Source organism: Bos taurus, chromosome 14 (assembly GCF_002263795.3).
Source record: "Bos taurus isolate L1 Dominette 01449 registration number 42190680 breed Hereford chromosome 14, ARS-UCD2.0, whole genome shotgun sequence".
NCBI lineage: Eukaryota > Metazoa > Chordata > Mammalia > Artiodactyla > Bovidae > Bos > Bos taurus.
In genome coordinates, this window is record NC_037341.1 from 51,670,998 (window position 1) to 51,690,526 (window position 19,529).

Genomic DNA, 19,529 nt, shown 5'->3' on the forward strand with positions numbered 1-19,529 from the left:
CACTAATTGAAAGAAATCTAAAGAGAATTTTCACTTTTACAAAAAAGTGAAAGTGTTAGTCACTCAGTCATATCTGACTCTTTGTGACCCCATGGAGTATAATCCACCAGGCTCCTCTGTCCGTGGAATTCTTTAGGCAAGAATACTGGAGTGGGTTGCCATTTCCTTCTCCAGGGGATTTTCCTTACCCAGAGATCAAACTCAAGTCTCCTGCATTGTAGGCAGATACTTTACTGTCTGAGACACCAAGGAAGCCCCATTTATACCTTTCACTTTAAAAGAAAAAAAAAAAGTGAAAGGTAAAATTGAAATTCAGCATTTGTTTTGCAGCAAGATTCCCAGGTGGTACTAGTGGTAAAGAACCCACCTGCCAAGGCAGGAGATGTAAAAGACATGGGTTCAGTCCCTGGGTTGGGAAGATCCCCTGGAGAAAGGCATGGCAATCCACGCCAGTATTTTTGCCTGGAGAACCCTATGGACAGAGGCGCCTGGGAGGCTAAAGTCCATAGGGTCACAAAGAGTGGGACATGACTGAAGTGACTAGCATGTATGAGGTGTTACAGAGGCAGTGTGGCCCCTAGGCACCACCAAGCTCCTTGCCTGGGAACTACACTCAGCATCTTAGCATCAGGCCACCATGGCTTCAAACTGTGTCTGTAGCATCTGTGCTTTATCTCAATTTATTTTTGTGCATCTGTTAGCAAGATGTGTCCTAAGGTAGCTGCTTCTTCACTTTCTTCTTTATGGCTTACAGAAAGATTCATAGGGATGCTCTATTTTGGATAATGGGGGAAAACTGTACCCCTTTTTTCACAAACCCATAACACAATCAAGGACACTGAGGTGTCCTTGAAGTGAAGTGGCATCCCTCACTATTACACTTAAGAAATCACTCACAATATATACGTTTCTAATCACCAGAGCTCTAGTTTAGGTCACTTCCTAAGAGGACAAAGGAAGTCCCCTAGGGGACACAACGATTCTGTTTTCCTTGTGGCCAAGATTGTCCCCTGACTGCACTGAGCTGCTTAAACCATTCCATCAATGGATAAATAAATAAAGGATTTGCTGTATTGGCTCTGTTGATTGATCTTGATTATAAATGGGAAAAAGAGTCCCTGGTTTACACTGGGATCAAGAAGGAATATGTATAGAAGCCAGTAGATTTAGCAGACGGCCAGTGAATACTTTTGTGCACAGAAATAAATTAACGAAACATTACAACAAAAATCAACAGGTTCATAAATGGCTCAGACACTTCAGGAATAAAGGTCCAGGTCACAACATCATGACCAGTTGAAACAGCGGCTGAGGGCAAAATATGAAATGCTTGGTGAATAGATGGAGACGCCGAAAATGGCTCCAAAAATTATCGGTTACAGGGCAAAAAAAAAAGGATAGCTATCAGTGTTTTCTCCCTTGCTTTGTTATAGAAGTATCTGCATATATATAGACCAATTTTTATTATTTCTTCTATTTCTCTGCAATTTTATATAAGGCATGTTGGTGTTAGTTGAGCTTCCCAGGTGGCACTAGTGGTAAAGAACCTGCCTGCTGGTGCAGGAGACATAAGAGGCGCTGGTTGGATCCCTGGGTTAGGAAGAGCTCCCGAGGAGGGCATGACCACCCACTCCATTATTCTTGCCTGGAGAATCTCATGGACTGAGGAGCCTGATCAGTTTTGATCCATAGAGTTGAAAAGAGTCTGACACGACTGAAGCAATTGAGCACATATGTGCATGTTGGTGGCAGTTAGCCTTTTCATGTAGGCTTTAAGTTGTAAGGATGTCAAGAGGCTTTGTGATGAGCTAGGTGATGGGAGCTAACAGTAGTTGCTGAGGATGTGCGCCTCTCATTTGGAGAAGAGAGCAAACATGTCTTCATCTATACATGGCTGACTCCTCTATTCAGTACCAATTTCTCAAATGGGAGACACTCATAAGAGACTTTTGAGGCAAAAAATAAACAAAAGCTGCTATCAAAAAATAAACAAAAGACATATAGTTTTGCCAGAGGGTTCACAGCCTTCTCTCTCCACTTGCCTACTTTGAAGTTACACAAAGCTGAGCAGCAATTCCCTGTGATTCTTGCACTTCTTGATTTTCTGAATGTCAGAAGCCACTTCCCTGTCCTGACCATTACTCTCCCAGCTCTTGTCTGGTTTTGCAGACTTTTAATTTCCTGTATTAATCCTTCTTGTCTATATAATAGAGTGTTTTTCTTTTCCCGTTAGATCTCTCTGATACAGTAACTACTGTATTTTCTCCTAGCAAACCATTGAAATTACTGCTCTCAGGAAAATGAAATCTTCTCTTCTCACCATAATTCATATCCCTAAAATCTCAGCTTCTCTCCATCTTTTGGATAAAACTGTAGATTTGTGTATTTTGAAAGGAGATCTAAAGTGACTTTTATCTCCACTATTATAATAGCTCTCATCATGAAAGACTAGACTAGAGTTGATTATATTCTGACTTAGACCTCTGTTCAACATTTTCTTTTTGAATCAGGTTCCTCAACCACTCTGTACCGTGTCTATCCTGAGTGAACAGAGAATCCTCAGTGGTCATATAATTTGTCCATTACCAATGTGTGTCCTTTCCATTGCCCTGGCCTACTTTCCAACAGCTTTCTATCAAGTGTGTTGTACTTTCTGCATGTGCACCTTGCATTATTCATCATACTTTTCTCCTGTTCAGCCTTTCTCCAGCCACAAAGGTCCATTCTTCTTCCCAAAACTACTTTAATATTTCAAGATAAATTTTGGCAATTTATATTCACCTTGTTTCCTCATAAAGAGCACAAATATAAGCAATTTAGTCAATTAAATATTAGATGATTTGTAAGCACAAGGAAAATTGGGATAGTGAGTGGAACTCTTAAGATTCAGTATCCTTAAAACTCCTTACGTATTGAGGGTGAGCAAACTTTTTGCTGGTATTACGTAAGTTGGCAAGATTTTGTAAAGTGTGTATAGGCATTTCCTGTGATGACTCCTAACAGCAGCTTAATAGCTCTGTTCCCATTCTATGTAGATCTCCTTTGAAACTTCCTACATGTTATTTCCACTGAGGTAGGTCATTTATAAAATCATTTAAACCATATTAGAAATTCAGGAAGAATCTCTTATGTATAGAGGCTCTTGAGCTGTTTCTGTGCACTATTTTTTGACATGTTTGTGATGAGGCCTTCCCCCCACCCCAATTTAATTCAGTTTTATTTAACAACATTGCTTAAGTATCAGTCATGACCCTGGGATACAATTATGGTTATCCCTTCCAGAAATAGTAAAAGAGATATATTTCTCCTATAAATATTTAATTTTAATTTTTACTTAGCCTTTTCTATAAAACTGAATCATTTTAACTATAAAAGCAATACATGCTTTTATATTAAAAATAAAATTAAAATATTTTTAAAGTAAAAATTAAACACAAGAAAATAGCTATGACTCCCATTCATCTCCACACCTTTGTCCCCAAATAACAAGTTTTCCATTTAATATTTTTAATTTTTATACCACTTGCCACCATAACTTTACACCTAAACCTACACCTCTGTTTATTGTTGACTTATCAAAGTTATGCAGTATCTTTTGACATCAGCAGTGAAAACTATGAAATTGATGTATTTTCGTTACTTCTCATCTATCTTAGTCACTCCATTTTCCAACTGAAGTAAGTGTATTATTTTTTTTTTATTACATGTAGTACTTAAAAACTTGTTTTAAAATATTTTTATCAAGGAAAAAGTCCACATGGTAGCAAGAACTGAAGAACTTATAATAAAAACATTATCATTCTCTCCTGCTTACCCTACAGGCGACATTCTAAAATCATTTGTATTTTCAGTTTTCTGGGTGCTGTGACTCCAACAATTCTAGATAAATAAATATATCCCTTTGTTTTGTATATATATTTTAGTTAAAATATATTGACTCTCTGGGAAAAAAATAACATCTCACTCACTTACATGACCCTCTTTCTTTTCTTTGTTTCCTCCTATTGGAAAAAAAGGAAGAGACAAAGAAAAAGGGAACAATGCCTTGAAAGTCAATGAAGAGAGTTATGCCAAAGAGGAGCGGGTAACCAACAGGGTAATATAGCATAGTAGAGTAATGAGAGAAGGACCTAGAATTTATTATTGAATCTTATAAGATGAAAGACATCGGTGTTTATTACAATAGCAGTTTTTGTGGAGTTGTTGGGGAAGAGGTTGACTAGAATGCTTTTAAGAGAGAGTAGGAGGTGAGGAATTGGAGACATGGATTATTGACTGTTCATTTTAGAGGACTGACTGCAAAAAAAAAAAAAAAAAAGCTAGAGAAATGGAATGGTAGTTAGGGAAACAGAATAAAGAGAAGTATTATTTTAAAATTCAGAGAAACAATACCATTTCTGAAACATGATAGGTATGAACATAGAGAGTAAAAACAATTATGATGTAGTAGAAAGAAAGGACAATAGATGAAATGATGTCCTTAATTAGGAGAAAGCATAGATGATCTAGTGCTCAAGCAAGTAGGTGATGGTAAGTGGACAAATTAATTGATGTGCTTCTATCTCAAGAGTCAGTAATTTTTAGCCAAAGTAGAGTTCTTAATTAAAAAAGAATGGAAAGAAAGCTTATAGACATAACTTAATGTATGTTTTCAGGTAGACCATTTTTAGTAAACATCAGAATAACTTTTCTTTTTAAATAATAAAACTATTATTTTTATTAGCCTTCTTTCAGTAGAACATTTTTTTTTTAACTTGCATTTGCTATAGAAAAAATCAAATTGTTTAGCACAATCAAAGTCCTGTCACTGCCTCTCTGATTTCATCTCATACTACTCTACCTTTGGATCATTCTGTTTCAGTCACAATGGCCTTTTAGTTGTTATATGAACATGCAAAGTACCTACATGCCTTAAGAATTCATATTTACTCTTTTCTCAATCTGCATATAATCTTATATTTCATGTATCCTCACCATTAAAAAATTTACCATCATAAACAAAGCACCTATGTTCTCTCATTTCCTGCATTGTTTTACTTCACAGAATTTATCACCATCAAGAAATTATGTGTTTCATTTATTTGTGTAAAAACTTTCTCCTCCCATATGAATATACAGAAGCAGGAATTTTAGTCTTTTTGATCTGTTTCTATGTTCCCAGCACTAAGAATGATGTCTTAGTCATATATGGGCTTCCCGGGTGGTGTAGTGGAAAAGAATCCACCTGCCAGTGCAGGAGATGCAAGAGATGTGGGTTCAATTCAATGATCCCCAAGAGAAGGAAATGGCAACCCACTCTAGTAGTCTTGTCTTGAAAATTCCATGGACAGAGGACCCTGGTGGGCTACTGTCCATGAGGTCACAGAGTTGGACATGATCGAGTACACACACATGCATACATGATAGTCAATAAAATTATGGAATAAAGTTAATATTTATTATGATTTCTGGAAAACTTACTCAAGAATTACAGATTCCTTTTTTAACATCACATAAGGTTGTTCTTGTGCCATGATTGGATTTTTTTTTGTTTGTTTTTGTAACAGATATCATACTCTCTGTACCTCCTTATGTGATTGCAGAAAGCTCATTTTTAGTATGCTCTCTATGAATTGTATTGTCAGGAGGTTTTTTTTTTCTTTTTTCCATTCAACATGTTTGTAAACTGCGTATGAATAGTTATTGCTAGATATTTTCATTCATTTCTGTTTTAGATTCACAGTAACTCACTACCTAATCCTCTGCCCTGAGTGAATTCTAATTTTTGAGTAACATTCTGTGGTGTTTCTCTGTGACTGTTAGGAAAAGATGTTACTTTTCTCTTGGTAGGAAGAAGTTCTTTTGGAAAGGTGTGAGTTTTCAATAAAGCTGTGAATAGACCATCTATTCTCTTTTTTGAATCAAAAAGAACATTAAACTTGCTATATAAAACCAGTCGATATCTACTCCCCAACTCCCCTGTTTTAGCTACTGAGCCATATTGCTGTCTAACTACAACATAGGCTACAGTGCCACACAGTAACGGTTATTGAATAAAATTAATACAAGTGTGTTTCTTTTATCCCAAAGACTAATTTTAACTTTTAAAGTGTTTTGTTGTTATTGTTACTTTTTACTATCTCTTCCAAAACTCATTAGGACTTTTATCCAACAGAAAAAAACTATAGGAAAGCAAGGGCCACCAGTTTCTAGTATAGATGTTATATTGTACTTAATTGGTTTTTATCTCTCTCTTTTTTTATTTGCAATAAATTTGTGCATAATCAACCTAAATGAGAATTGTATGTTATACTCCTCCTCTGTAACCAACCAATACAAACCAATTATGTTTGTATCACTCAGTAGATTAGACGGCATGGTAATATAACTTACATTTGTTTTTGCTCAGTTGCAGTCTCTTTGTGACTCTATGGGCTGTAGCCTGCTAGGCTCTTCTGTCCATGGGATTCTCCAGGCAAGAACACTGGTGTAGGTTGCCATTTCCTTCTCCAGGGGATTGTCACAACTGAGAGAACAAATTCACATTTCTTTAGCTCTCCTGCATTGGCAGGCAGGTTCTTTACTGCTTGCACCACCTGGGAAGGCATTCACCTTGCAGCAATTCATAATAAAAATAGATATGCCCTTAAGTTCACAATGACACAACCCTTATAACAGAAAGCTCATGCTCAAACTACCGCACAATTGCACTCATCTTACATGCTAGTAAAGTAATGCGCAAAATTCCTCCAAGGCAGGCTTCAGCAATATATGAACTGTGAACTTCCAGATGTTCAAGCTGGTTTTAGAAAAGGCAGAGGAACCAGAGATCAAATTGCCAACATCTGCTGGATCATCGAAAAAGCAAGAGAGTTCCAGAAAAACATCTATTTCTGCTTTATTGACTATGCCAAAGCCTTTGACTGCATGGATCACAATAAACTGAAAAATTCTGAAAGAGATGGGAATACCAGACCACCTGACCTGTCTCTTGATAAACCTATATGCAGGTCAGGAAGCAACAGTTAGAACTGGACAAGGAACAACAGACTGGTTCCAAATAGGAAAAGGAGTCCGTCAAAGCTGTATATTGTCACCTTGCTTATTTAACTTATATGCAGAGTACATCATGAGAAATGCTGGGCTGGAAGAAGCATAAGCTGGAATCAAGATGGCCAGGAGAAATATCAATAACCTCAGATATGCAGACGACATCACCCTTATGGCAGAAAGTGAAGAGGAACTAAAAAGCCTCTCAATGAAAGTGAAAGAGGAGAGTTAAAAAGTTGGCTTAAAGCTCAACATTCAGAAAACGAACATCCTGGCAACTGGTCCCATCACTTTATGGGAAATAGATGGGGAAACAGTGGCTGACTTTATATTTTGGGGCTCCAAAATCACTACACATGGTGACTGCAGCCATGAAATTAAAAGACGCTTACTCCTTGGAAGGAAAGTTATGACCACCCTAGATAGCATATTGAAAAGCAGAGACATTACTTTGCCAACAAAGGTCCGTCTAGTCAAGGCTATGGTTTTTCCAGTGGTCATGTATGGATGTGAGAGTTGGACTGTGAAGAAAGCTGAGCGCTGAAGAATTGATGCTTTTGAACTGTGGTATTGGAGAAGACTCCTGAGAGTCCTTTGGACTGCAAGGAGATCCAACCAGTCCATTCTAAAGGAGATCAGTCCTGGATGTTCTTTAAAAGGAATGATGCTAAAGCTGAAACTCCAGTGCTTTGGCCACCTGATGGGAAGAGTTGACTCATTGGAAAAGACTCTGATGCTGGGAGGGATTGGGGGCAGGAGGAAAAGAGTATGATAGAGGATGAGATGACCAGATGGCATCACCGACTCGATGGACGTGAGTTTGAGTGAACTCTGGGAGTTGGTAATGGACAGGGAGGCCTGGCATGCTGCAATTCATGGGGTTGCAAAGAGCTGAACATGACTGAGCAACTGAACTGAACTGAACTGAAGAGGAACTAAAGAGCCTCTTGATGAAAGTGAAATAGGAGAGTGAAAAAGTTGGCTTAAAACTCAACATTCAAAAAACTAAGATCATGGCATCCAGTCCCATCACTTCATGACAAACAGATGGAGAAACAATAGGAACAGTGAGAGACTTTACTTTCTTGGGCTCCAGAATCACTGCAGATGTTGACTGCACCCATGAAGTTAAAAGACACTTGCTCCTTGGAAGAAAAGCTATGACCAACCTAGACAGAGTATTAAAACCAGAGACATTACTTTGCCAACAGAGGTCCATATAGTCAAAGCTATGGTTTTTCCAGTAGTCATGTCTGGATGTGAGAGTTGAGCACTGAAGCGGATCACTGAAGAATTAATGCTTTTGAACCGCGGTATTGGAGAACTCTTGAGAGTCACTTGTACTGGAAGGAGATCAAACTGGTCAATTCTAAAAGAAATCAACTCTGAGTATTTATTGGAAGGACTGATGCTGAAGCTGATGCTACAATACTTTGGCTACCTGATGCAAAGAACTGACTCACTGAAAGAGACCCTGATTCTGGGAAAGACTGAAGGCAGGAGGAGAAGGGGATGACAGAGGATGAGATGGTTGGATGGCATCACCAACTCGATGGACATGAGTTTGAGCAAACTTTGGAAGTTGGTAATGGACAGGGAATCCTGGCATGGGGAAGTACATGTGGTCACAAAGAGTCGGACATGACTGAGTGACTGAACTGAACTGATGCCCTTCAATTCACAATTTCCAGCATATATTTGATTTTCTTCTGGTTGCTCTTTATTGAAGAATATTTATGTTATTTTTATCTGCAAATTAGCAGAAAAAAAGTTAATTCTTCCTAAAATATAATTGATAAACAATTAATTTTAAAAATTTTTTGCTGACAAGTGTTGATAAATGAAAATCATGACTCATCAGAAGCCCATCCAGAATGTACTATTTGGTTTCAACATGAAGCACAATACATGTCATTAACAAAATATTTTACACTATCAGCCAACTTATAATTTTCTAAAAGATTAACTTTAAACATCTCTTCAGTCTTTTCAAACCAAACTACCAGTGATTTCAGAGGAATTTTTTCTATTTCTTTTTAGTAAAAAGAGTGTAAAGTCATGGTCTACCTCAGTTTTACCATTAATTTAGATGTCATCGACTAGAAATTATGTTCAACATGATCTGGGAATTTGTCCTGTGATGTATAACAGTTTCTGACTTATAATAGGTAATCAATTAATACTCATTATTGAATAAAATTTTTCTGAGGAAACACAATACTCTGTGTCTTAATTTTTTTTTTAACAAGAGGAATTTAATGGGGATATCCAGGATTAGCATTCAAGATATTTTTCTGATAAAATTAGAGAAATAGTCTAAGAATCTGTTCTTAGACCTGACAACTGAAAAATAAATGTTCAGAATTCTGCGTGTCTATTTAAGCAAGTGAAGATAATTAAATTCATTTTCACTGGTATTAAATTAATTTATCTATGCACTTAGTTTTTATTCATATTGGAAGTTAGAGACACACTTGTACAATATTTGTATGTATTTAATAATCATAAATTAAAATATGATTTGACTACATATGTCACAGATTCTTATTTACTTATTTTTAAATTTTTTGTAATGTCTTAAAATATAATTTCATTCAGGAAAAATAAGATTTTTCTAGAATAATAGTCCAGAAGCCTGACATTTATGTCCTTTATTCTTCATCATTATGACCTAACGTTATATTTGGTAAACATATCACTGCTAATGTGTATTTGTCTCTCCTGAATTATAAAAAGCACATTTCAATTCCTCAGGCTAGAAATTTTATTCTTTAAATGGTTCGCAGTGCCTCTGGCCACACTTAGAATTTCGATTGCAAAGGAATATTCAATCTTTCAGTTAATAGCACTCAACCTACTGAATATTTAATTATTGTCCTTAAAATATATACAGTTGGAAGTATTTTCCTCCTAAAGTGATAATATTCTTTTCCTATTCTCTTATGATGGTAATATGTTTTATTTTAATTGCAATATTTACTATTAACAAAGAAGATTGAACATGTTTTGCAATTTGATTATAATTTATTTATAAAATGTTATTACAAAGAAAAGATTAAATTAATGTATGTAACATTAAAAGAGGAAGTGTAGCCAAGGACAGAAGTATTGCTTAAGAGCCTGGACTACATATACATAGTCAAGCACATATCCTAATTCTTGATTCAACTCTACTAAGCTCTACTAATTCAAGCTGTGTGGTCTTGGAAAACATCAACATAAACCTTAACTTTTTTTCAGCTTTAAGATGGGGCAAATATAAGATTTCTTTCATAGGGTTATAAAATAAAATGAGCTAAATATATATAAAGCACATAGTGTAGTTCTAGAGAAAAAATAAGCATTATTTATCTTATTATTATTAAGTATTATTGATTGATATGTATATGATCAGTAACATGAGTATTTTCAAAGAGCACGGCTTTTAGTTACATTATGGGGTAAAAAATTTTTTAAAACTTGTCCCAAATGCACTTGGGGATTTATTCATTTATTGTCTAAATGGAAGCTGTATTGCTAAAATAAAGGTAAGAGGACAAATGACTAAATTTTTAGGCAACTGACATAGGAAAAAATTTTAAAAGTGTATACATGCATACAAATTATAGAACCTTGAAAGTAAGGGAAGGGAAGCCCTATTGAACACTTTAATAGACTACAGGCTTCACAGGTGGTGCTAGTGGAAAAGAACCTGCCTGCCAAAGCAGGGGACTTGAGAGACTCAGGTTCAGTCCTTGGGTGGTGAAGATCCCCTGGCAACCCACTCCAGTATTCTTGCCTGGAGAGTCCTGTGGACAGGGAACTTGGTAGGCTACAGTCCATAGGGTCACAAAAAGTCAGACACAACTGAAGCAACTAAGCATACACTTAGTGTAAAATTAACATTTGTATGCACTGGGAAGCAAAAACAAAATATGTGACTTTCTATATTGTGATTTTTTCTGGAAAGAAACCAGCATTATCTGTGAGATATGCCTATCAACAATTTGGAGGAGGAGCTGACTGGATATGGTTTTCTGGGAATGAATGCCAGAAAACTACATGCGTAGCTACTAACTCCGGCACAGTCAAGAGGGTAGGACATTAAGCCGTATTCTCTGAAAACCCTAAGGGCAAAGGCACGGCACTGTAACTGAAGCGAGTGACCAGAAAGCCAAGGATAGGAAGCTTCTTCCATTGCGTTCGTTTTTCAACACCCATAAAGCTTGAAAAGTGGTTGCTGTAATAATGTTGGGAGGTGGAGTGGGAAAACCCATATCTCTAAAATTTTTACTGGTCAGCAGAAAGAAAATCAGTCAAAAGCTTCAGGATATCAGTATTTTCCTTCTGCCAGATATCTTGCAATTCATCTAATTGTTATAATCTAATTAGCATACAGAATTATAGCTGCAAGGGGACCTGGTAAATGTAGCTTTTATCTTTCTGGATCCTATTACACTGAAAAAATAAACTAGAAATTTGTGGGGATAAACACTGAAAGCCACTTGTGACCATATCACCACATTGATTTATTTTTCCTAGGAAAAGAAAAATGGTTACTAATTTTAAAAAATCAGCAAAATTTTCCTGTAATTCTTATTCCTTTCACATTTTCCTGTTGTGATTTAGGAGCTAAGCATGTTCTTAGAAGTCATATTAAGGCATTTTAAACCTCTGTTATAAAATAAGTAACCTACATTATCTACAGTCACTTTGTTTATTAACTATTATTAGTGCTGGACTATGAAGTTTTTCAGTAGAATTTAAACATATTTGAAGTCTGTAAAAATAAAAACAGCTTTAAAATATGAAAAGAAAACCTAGAATTCACATTAGTTTTCATTTGGATATCTGTACAGATTCACCTTATAATAACTTTATTAATTATGTGATTTCACATTCAAGACAGGTTTATTACTATGAAAGCAATATGTTGGTTAAAGTTCTTGTTTTCTAAGCATCTTGAGTGTCCATGATGATTTAAAAAAATTGTAGCCAACTGTATAATAAATTATATAGTATTAAAAGAGTCAAAATCAGTATTATACAAATCTTACCTTTTAAGGAAAATACATGCATAACACATACTGTCATGTATTATTTAATAATTTGGAATATATAGCATATGATTGAGATTTTTTCATTTTAAAGAAACAGAAGCATACTAACAAATTAAGCCAATTTGCAATTTATCAATTTTCCCATGTATGTTCTATAATAACTGGGCTGCTATTGTTACAGGCTCAGCTCTATAAGGCTGTGCTCACTTTTGCTTCAACTGCCGTATGTACTGCATCCTCTATTCCATTCCTGACACACACCATTTTCAGAGTTATATTTCTAAATCAAAGATGTGGCCAGGTCATTTCCCTGCTTGAAAACCTTCAATAGCTTCACGATGTGCCTAGGATAAATCTAGGCTCCTCAGTGTGTCTTCTGAACCACCTGCTCTAGTCAGACCAGTCTGCACACATTTCCTTGTCATTCCTAATCCTGTCCTTGTGTTTGTGATGCTATCTGCACTTGGAAAGCTGTCTTTATTCTAATTTGTCTGACTATTCTTAACCTTTTAAATCACCTAATTCTGAGAGGTTTTATTGCATTGTCTATGCCCAAAGTCATCCCTCCATTTTATTTGGTAATTAAAAATAAGTAACCCACTAAATAGGATGAAGTAATGGAAAACATAATTCTTATGCTAAAGACAGTTCTTTGTGTCCTTTTTATTCTCCATTTGAAATTATGAGTTATCATGATTTTTTAAATTACAATAATTCAGTCAATTAAGGATTTTAAATTTGTAAATGTATTTAGTGAGAGATAAATCCTATATTTTAGTAACAGGAGATATTCCTCCAGTTTTTTTCACTGAAAGGGATGAGTTAAAAGTCAGAAATAAATTACTCAGTTTGAAGTGTACTATTAGAATATCTATGAATTAATATATTATATCCAAAAATGACATGAGAATTATGTATTGACCATGCATGCATACTAAGTCGCTTCAGTCGCGTCCAACTCTTTGCAACCCAATGGACTGTAGCCCACCAGGTTCCTCTGTCCATGGAATTCTCCAGGCAAAAATACTAGAGTGGGCCGCCATGCACTCCTAGGGGATCTTCCCATCCCAGGAATCAAACCCCATACTTGGCATATTCCAGGAGGCATGCAAAATCAAAACAAGTATTCATCACAGTGACTTTCATTAATATAATGCAAGCATTCTAGGGGAAAGGCATATAGTAAAGATAATTTATTTTCCCTTTTAAAGAAACTTTTTTAAAACTTTTTATTTTGTATTGGAGTACAGTTGATTAACAATGTTGTGGTAGTTTCAGGTGTACAACAAAGTGATTCAGTTACACATATGAATTATTTTTCAAATTACTTTTTCAGTTAGGTTGTTATAAAATATTGAGCAGCGTTTCCTGTGCTGTACAGAAAGTCCTTGTTGGTTATCTGTTTTACACATATCAGTATGTACATGTCAATCCCAAGCTCCCTAACTATTCCTACACCTCACTCTTCACCTATGCTAACCATAAACTTGTGCTCTAAGTCTGTGACACTGTTTTGTAAATAAGTTCATTTGTATCAATTTTTTTTTAGATTTATCATATGGTATTTCTCTTTCTCTGTCTGACTTGCTTCACTCAGTATGGAAGTCTCTAGGTCCATTCATGTTGCTGCAAATGGCATTATTTCATTATTTTTAATGGATCATGAATATTATATTGTATATATGAATGATATCTTCTTTATCTATTCTTCTGTCAGCTGACATTTAGGTTGTTTCTGTCTTGGATATTGTAAACATCACTGCAAACATCACATTGGATCACATATATCCTTTCAGATCATGTTTGTTCCCAGATATAAATCCAGGAGTGGAATTGCAGGATTGTATGGTAGTATTTGATAAAATTCATCTCTGAAGCCATCTGGTCCTGGACTTTTGTTTGTTGGGAGTTTTAAAATCATAGTTTCCATTTCAGTCCTATGATTGGTCTGCTCATATTTTCTATTTCTTTCTGATTCAGTCTTGGGAAATTGTACTGTTATGACTGTTAGTATTTGCCTTATATATTTGAAGTACTCCTATGTTGGGTGCATATGTATTTATAATTTTTGTATCTTCTTCTTGGATTGATCCCTTGATCATTATGTAGTGACTTTCTTTGTCTCTTATAACAGTCTTCATTTTAAGGTCTGTTTGCCTGATATGAGCATTGCTATTTCCAGCTTTCTTTTGATTTCCATTTGCATGGAATATCTTCTCCCACCGCCCCACTTTCAGTCTTTATGTGTCCCTAAGTCTAGTCAAGGCTATGGTTTTTCCAGTGGTCATGCAAGAGTTGGACTGTGAAGAAACCTGAGCGCTGAAGAATTGTTGCTTTTGCACTGTGGTGTTGGAGAAGACTCTTGAGAGTCCCTTGGACTACAAGGAGATCCAACAAGTCCATTCTAAAGGAGATCAGTCCTGGGTGTTCTTTGGAAGGAATGATGCTAAAGCTGAAACTCCAGTACTTTGGCCACCTGATGCGAAGAGTTGACTCATTGGAAAAGACTCTGATGCTGGGAGGGATTGGGGACAAGAAGAGAAGGGGACGACAGAGGATGAGATGGCTGGATGGCATCACCAAGTCGATGGATGTGAGTTTGAGTGAACTCCGGGAGTTGGTGATGGACAGGGAGGCCTGGCATGCTGCAATTCATGGGGTCACAGAGTCGGACACGACTGAGCAACTGAAATGAACTGAACTAAACCGAAGTCTAAAGTGAGTCTCTTGTAGACAGCATATATAGAGGTCTTGTTTTGGTATCTATTCAGCCAGTTATATCTTTTGGTTGTAGCATTTAATCCATTTACATTTAAGGTAATTATCAATATTAAGTTCCTATTGTCATTTTCTTAATTGTTTTGGATTTATTTTTGTATGTCTTTTTGCTTCCTTTTCTTTCTTGTTCTCATTGCCTGTAGTTTTATGACCATCTTGAGTGTTGTTTGAGTTGCTTTTCTTTTCTTTTTCTGTGTGTGTGTTTGTGCATGTGTGTGTATGTGTGCATCTCTTGTAGTTTTTGGGTTTGTTCCCATGAGGTTTTGATAGAGTAGTCTACATATGTACAAGGATGTTTTAAGTTGCTGGTCTCTTTCCCACCTATAGAAGTTCCTTCATCATTTGTTGTAAAGCTGATCTGGTGATGCTGAACTATTTTAGTTTTTGCTTGACTGTGAAACTTTTGATTTTCCTGTAAAATCTGAATGAGTACCCTGCTGGGTAGAATATTCTTGGCTGTAGGTTCTTCCCTTTCATCATTTTAAATATATCATGCCACTCCCTCTTTCCTTCAGATTTTCTGCTGAAAAATCAGCTGATAACCTTACGGGAATTCCCTATATGTTGTCATTTTTCCCTTGTTGCTTTTAATATTTTTTCATTGTCTTTAATTTTCAAATTGATTACTGTGTGTCTTGGCATGTTCTCTCTTGGATTTATCTTAACTACTTGGGACTCTCTGGGATTCCTGGACTTGGGTGACTGTTTCATCCTCCTACCATCTTGCTGTGGCTTCCTCTTTGTCTTTGAAAGTAGGGTATCTTTTTTCGGTAGGTTCCAGAAGTTTTTTTGCTGATGGTTGTTTAGCAGTTAGTTGTGATTTTTGTGTTTTCATAAGAAGGAAATGATCTCATGTCCTCCTGTTCTGCCATCTTGAGCTAATCTCGTGAAACTGATTCATAAAGTTCAATGTACGTTATAAATGTTAGAAGAAGTTTTACACTACCTAAGAGCCTTCCTAATTGTATATTTTCCTAAAAATAGAAAAGAAACCACATGTTATTTGAAAAGGGGGAATTGTTAATTTCAACAGCTTTCTATTCCCCTTCCTTTACCTTATCATCCTTCAAGTTGCTTCTCTTGCATCTTGTAAATTCTCTAAAAATTTAAGCATATTAATATCTCCTCATTTTAAAATAAGACAAAGATCAATTGGAGAGATTTAGATAGTATATTTCTTTAGGATTTCTAAAATATAAGTAATGAATGTATTTTTGCTGTCAAACAATAAATGCAGAAACACCTACATTATTGCTTGGAATATAGAAAACATAAATTAATAATCATGGCATAGGTGCACTGTCTTCCAAAATACTATATATGTGAAGTGAATTATCATTTAAGAGAAAAATTTTATTAACCAAACTAATTTAATTTATAGGCTGAATTTTAAACTTACTAACAATAAATTCTGTATATGGATAAGCTTATCAATGAGGGAAATAATATTTTATTTGTATGTCATGACAGAAAGCATTTGGAACTACCATTTACATGTTTGATGGCACTGATAAGTCCCTTTTTCTCTCTGAAACAATCTTTAGTGTCCCCTTCTGTAAATGGAAAAGACAAAGAAGCTGATTAGAATTAATTTAAGAGGATCGACATGGTGAAAGTGTCATATACATGAAAGATACTATATACATGTTGTTCTTATTCATTTCATTATTTTTAAAATTTTGTTTTAAACTGAATTGCATCCATCAGTTTCTCAATAAGCTTAAAATTTTTGGCCTCTTAAATATAAATCCATGGCAATAATTTAAAATGAATCAGTTTATCATACTGCTACTTATAAAAGTGTACTATTTAGCTACATTCACCTAGTAGCATGGATCAAAATGATTGAAAAGTATATATAGGAGAGATGTCACTGCAATTTAACTAAATTTCACACAAAATTAAACTATCCATTCTGATATTTCCAAAAAGATCTTTGAAGCTTTTTTGGTAAAAATATGTAATCACAAGGAAATAGTAATCCCAATAATTGATATGTCATTATTTTGTTTCCTCATTGAAAAGTGATTTGATACATAGCCAACTTTACAAATGAAAGGTTCAGGATGGGGAACACATGTATACCTGTGGCGGATTCATTTTGATATTTGGCAAAAGTAATACAATTTGTAAAGCTTAAAAATAAAATTAAATTAAAAAAAAAGAAAATTATTCTTCACTAAAACGTAAATGATCTTTCTATTAATTAAAACTAGTAATTGAGAAATTCTCATATTTCACTCTCCTTTGAAAATTATTGTCATTTTTTTTTCTGGAAGAGCTTAAGCTTTAATAATTTTACCATATCCTTAACAAAGTGAATAATTTTTAAATTGTTTTCTACTGCAGGATTATTTGTTTTGTTTATTAAGATTTGGTTTGTCGTTATTTTCAGCATAGTTTTTTTCCACATGTACACATAAGCACTCCCACATGAATATATGTACACGTGCACACACAAGCACATATATGAATATGTACTAATGATGCCCTTTTGTCCACTAGCACCAGTTGCATGTTTTGCCAGGCCCAGTGCAAAATGAAAATGTTGGATCTCTTGTTCAGAATAATTAAGGATTTCAAGATGGCAACAAAAAAAGCATTAAACCAAAAGTGACACTTTTCTGTGAGGAAGTCCCAGTGTGATTGCACAGATTACACATCCATTAAGCAGGTCAGACTGTTCACATTCTCTACAGGAAAACAGTGCTATCTTCATAAGTACTTAGCCTTCATCTTCATTTTCTTTCTATTGAATCTGTTCTGAATGAGGTGGCAAAATGGTAGTAAAATAATAGTTACTGCTATTAATCTTTATTATTTAGTATAGCTATAAGATATACATGCATGCATGTGTGCTAAGTCACTTCAGTTGTGTCCAATTTTGCAACTTCATGGACTGGCCGCCAGGCTCCTCTGTCCATGGGATTCCCCAGGTAGGGATACTGAAGTGGTTGCCATTTCCCTCTCCAGGGGATCTTCCCGATCCAAAGATTGAACCTGTGTCTCTTATGTCTCCTGCATTGACAGGTGGGTTTTTTACCACTAGTGCCACCTTTAAATCCTCAAGAGTAGAATATAGGTGGTGTTTTTATTCTCTGAACTTGGGTATAGTAAAATCAAACAATTGTCTTTGTATCCAGTTATTAAATAACTTTTCTCACTTATGAAGTCTCTGAAGTGTCACACAACTAAGAAATAGGCAAGCAAAAAATATCTACTATATTTCTTAAAAATAAAATACCCAAACTGTACTTATAACTTATTGTACTGACTGTCCTCTCATGGGAAGAAAAAATCCTTATATCTTTCTATGTACCATAAAGATTAAACTCTAATTGATTAACTTAAGCATATATTTCCTGAACAAATGGTTTTTGTGTATATCTGCTTTGCATCAAGAATAACCTGTCAAACATCTTTGGACTTTGGTGATAATGGAGAAAGAGGCCCTGATACAAAATGTTATATTATAACTCTATGCAGAAGTTCAATATGAAAATGTTCAGTTCAGTTCAGTTGCTCAGTCGTGTTTGACTCTTTGCGACCCCATGAATCGCAGCATGCCAGGCCTCCCTGTCCATCACCAACTCCCGGAGTTCACTCAAACTCATGTCTATCGACTTGGTGATGCCATCAAGCCATCTCATCCTCTGTTGTCCCCTTCTCCTCCTGCCCCCAATCCCTCCCAGAATCAGGGTCTTTTCCAATGAGTCAGCTCTTCGCATAGGTGGCCAAGTATTGGAGTTTCAGCTTCAGCATCACTCCTTCTAATGAATATTCAGGACTGATTTCCTTCAGGATGGACTAGTTGGATCTCCTTGCAGTCCAGGGGACTCTGAAGAGTCTTCTCCAACACCACAGTTCAAAAGCATCAATTCTTCAGCACTCAGCTTTCTTCACAGTCCAACTCTCACAGCCACACATGACTACTGGAAAAACCATAGCCTTGACTAGATGGACCTTCGTTGACAAAGTAATGTCTCTGCTTTTTAATATGCTATCTAGGTTGGTCATTACTTTCCTTCCAAGGGGTAAACATCTTTTAATTTCATGGCTGCAGTCACCATCCGCAGTGATTTTGGAGCCCCAAAAATAAAGTCAGCCACTGTTTCCACTGTTTCCCCATCTATTTCCCATAAAGTGATGGGACCAGATGCCATGATCTTCATTTTCTGAATGTTGAGCTTTAAGCCAGCTTTTTCACTCTCCTCTTTCACTTTCATCAAGAGGCTTTTTAGTTCCTCTTCACTTTCTGCCATAAGGGTGGTGTCATCTGCATATCTGAGGTTACTACACTGTTTTATAATTTTAAAAGAATTTTACCACAAATCTGCATCTTCTTCAATTTTATATCAATCTTCCTGTGTTTGTGTTTGAGTTGTGACAGACAGCTATGGATGGGGTAAAGCTAGGAAATTAAGTGGTAACACAATCTGCCATACCTGAACTTCTCAAAAACAGAAGCATATGTCATCTTAAAAGCCTTTTTTTTCTCAGAGGAAATTATTTCTGTTTGTGTTAAGCTTGTTGATTCATTGCTCTTCATTTCCTTGGGACCACCCTTTATCAATTTTCTCTTTTTTCATATGTATTTTTAAAAAATTTTCACCAGCCTTCTTTGTTTTCATTTCCACTTATTCCTCAATCCACTACCACTTGGGTTCTCTACCTGAATTGCCT

General features: G+C 35.7%; 1 protein-coding gene across 1 annotated transcript in view; it reads left to right on the forward strand.

Annotated features, from left to right (window-relative positions):
- The window catches only part of CSMD3 (CUB and Sushi multiple domains 3), a 1,470,240-nt gene that overhangs the window by 865,447 nt on the left and 585,264 nt on the right, over positions 1-19,529 (forward strand). The gene's annotated exons all lie outside the window — the stretch shown is intronic.